Below are 4,166 nucleotides of genomic sequence, written 5' to 3' on the forward strand. Positions count from 1 at the left end.
CATACATTTACACCAAGTAACACAGACACACACTGACACCAAGTAACAAATACATACACTGACTCCCAGTAACAAAGACATACACTGACACCCAGTAACACAGACACACACCGACACCAAGTAACAAAGACACACACTTACACCAAGTAACACAGACATGCACTGACACCAAGTAACAAAGACACACACTGACACCAAGTAACAAATACATACACTGACTCCCAGTAACAAAGACATACACTGACACCCAGTAACACAGACACACATTGACACAAAGTAACAAAGACACACACTTACACCAAGTAACAAAGACATACACTTACACCAAGTATTTTGACACACACTTACACCAAGTAACAAAGACATACACTGACACCAAGTCACAAAGACACACACTGACACCCAGTAACACAGACACACACTGACACCAAGTAACACAGACACACACTGACACCCAGTAAAAAAGACATACACTGACAACAAGTCACAAAGACATACACTGATACCAAGTCACAAAGACATACACTGATACCCAGTAACACAGACACACACTTACACCAAGTAACAAAGACATACACTGACACCAAGTCACAAAGACATACACTCATACCCAGTAACAAAGACATACACTGATACCCAGTAACACAGACACACACTGATACCCAGTAACACAGACACACACTTACACCAAGTAACAAAGACATACACTGACACCAAGTCACAAAGACACAAACTGACACCAAGTAACAAGGACATACACTGACACCCAGTATCAAAGAAATCCACTGACAACAAGTCACTAACGCATACACTGGCACCAAGTAACAAAGACATACACTGACACCCAGGAACACAGACACACATTGACACAAAGTAACAAAGACACACACTTACACCAAGTAACAAAGACATACACTTACACCAAGTATTTTGACACACACTTACACCAAGTAACAAAGACATACACTGACACCAAGTCACAAAGACACACACTGACACCCAGTAACACAGACACACACTGACACCAAGTAACACAGACACACACTGACACCCAGTAAAAAAGACATACACTGACACCAAGTATTTTGACGCACACTTACACCAAGTCACAAAGACATACACTGACACCAAGTCACAAAGACATACACTGATACCCAGTAACACAGACACACACTTACACCAAGTAACAAAGACATACACTGACACCAAGTCACAAAGACATACACTCATACCCAGTAACAAAGACATACACTGATACCCAGTAACACAGACACACACTGATACCCAGTAACACAGACACACACTTACACCAAGTAACAAAGACATACAATGACACCAAGTCACAAAGACACAAACTGACACCAAGTAACAAGGACATACACTGACACCCATTAACAAAGACATCCACTGACAACAAGTAACAAACAGATACACTGACACCAAGATACAAAGACAAACACTTACACCAAGTAACAAAGACATACACTGACACCCAGTAACAAAGACATCCACTGACAACAAGTCACAAACACATACACTGACACCAAGTAACAAAGACATACACTGACACCAAGTAACAAAGACATACACTGATACCCAGTAACACAGACGCACACTTACACCAAGTAACAAAGACATACACTTACACCAGGTAACGCAGACATTCACTTACACCAAGTATTTTGACATACACTTACACCAAGTAACAAAGACTTACACTGACACCCATTAAAAAAGACATACACTGACACCAAGTCACAAAGACATACACTGACACCAAGTAACAAAGACATACACTTACACAAAGTAACAAAGACACACACTTACACCGAGTAACACAGACACACACTGACACCCAGCAACACAGACACACACTTACACCAAATAACATAGACATACACTGACACCAAGAAACAAAGACATACACTGATACCCAGTAACACAGGCACACAATTACACCAAGTAACAGTGACATACACTGACACCAAGTCACAAAGACATACACTCATACCCAGTAACAAAGGCATACACTGATACCCAGTAACACAGACACACACTGATACCCAGTAACACAGACACACACTGATACCCAGTAACACAGGCAAACACTTACACCAAGTTACAAAGACATACACTTACACCAAGTAACAAAGACATACACTTACACCAAGTAACACAGACACACACTGACACCAAGTAACAAATACATTCACTGACTCCCAGTAACAAAGACATACACTGACACCCAGTAACACAGACACACACCGACACCAAGTAACAAAGACACACACTTACACCAAGTAACACAGACATGCACTGACACCAAGTAACAAAGACACACACTGACACCAAGTAACAAATACATACACTGACTCCCAGTAACAAAGACATACACTGACACCCAGTAACACAGACACACATTGACACAAAGTAACAAAGACACACACTTACACCAAGTAACAAAGACATACACTTACACCAAGTATTTTGACACACACTTACACCAAGTAACAAAGACATACACTGACACCAAGTCACAAAGACACACACTGACACCCAGTAACACAGACACACACTGACACCAAGTAACACAGACACACACTGACACCCAGTAAAAAAGACATACACTGACAACAAGTCACAAAGACATACACTGATACCAAGTCACAAAGACATACACTGTTACCCAGTAACACAGACACACACTTGCACCAAGTAACAAAGACATACACTGACACCAAGTCACAAAGACATACACTCATACCCAGTAACAAAGACATACACTGATACCCAGTAACACAGACACACACTGATACCCAGTAACACAGACACACACTTACACCAAGTAACAAAGACATACACTGACACCAAGTCACAAAGACACAAACTGACACCAAGTAACAAGGACATACACTGACACCCATTAACAAAGACATCCACTGACAACAAGTCACAAACACATACACCGACACCAAGTAACAAAGACAAACACTTACACCAAGTAACAAAGACATGCACTGACACCCAGTAACAAAGACATCCACTGACAACAAGTCACAAACACATACACTGACACCAAGTAACAAAGACATACACTGACACCAAGTAACAAAGACATGCACTGATACCCAGTAACACAGACGCACACTTACACCAAGTAACAAAGACATACACTTACACCAGGTAACGCAGACATTCACTTACACCAAGTATTTTGACATACACTTACACCAAGTAACAAAGACTTACACTGAAACCCAGTAACAAAGACATACACTGACACCAAGTCACAAAGACATACACTGACACCAAGTAACAAAGACATACACTTACACAAAGTAACAAAGACACACACTTACACCGAGTAACACAGACACACACTGACACCCAGCAACACAGACACACACTTACACCAAATAACATAGACATACACTGACACCAAGTAACAAAGACATACACTGATACCCTGTAACACAGGCACACACTTACACCAAGTAACAGTGACATACACTGACACCAAGTCACAAAGACATACACTCATACCCAGTATCAAAGACATACACTGATACCCAGTAACACAGACACACACTGATACCCAGTAACACAGACACACACTGATACCCAGTAACACAGACAAACACTTACACCAAGTTACAAAGACATACACTTACACCAAGTAACAAAGACATACACTTACACCAAGTAACACAGACACACACTGACACCAAGTAACAAATACATACACTGACTCCCAGTAACAAAGACATACACTGACACCCAGTAACACAGACACACACCGACACCAAGTAACAAAGACACACACTTACACCAAGTAACACAGACATGCACTGACACCAAGTAACAAAGACACACACTGACACCAAGTAACAAATACATACACTGACTCCCAGTAACAAAGACATACACTGACACCCAGTAACACAGACACACATTGACACAAAGTAACAAAGACACACACTTACACCAAGTAACAAAGACATATACTTACACCAAGTATTTGGACACACACTTACACCAAGTAACAAAGACATACACTGACACCAAGTCACAAAGACACACACTGACACCCAGTAACACAGACACACACTGACACCAAGTAACACAGACACACACTGACACCCAGTAAAAAAGACATACACTGACAC

Source organism: Heterodontus francisci, unplaced genomic scaffold (assembly GCF_036365525.1).
Source record: "Heterodontus francisci isolate sHetFra1 unplaced genomic scaffold, sHetFra1.hap1 HAP1_SCAFFOLD_83, whole genome shotgun sequence".
In the NCBI taxonomy this organism is placed as follows: Eukaryota; Metazoa; Chordata; class Chondrichthyes; order Heterodontiformes; family Heterodontidae; genus Heterodontus; species Heterodontus francisci.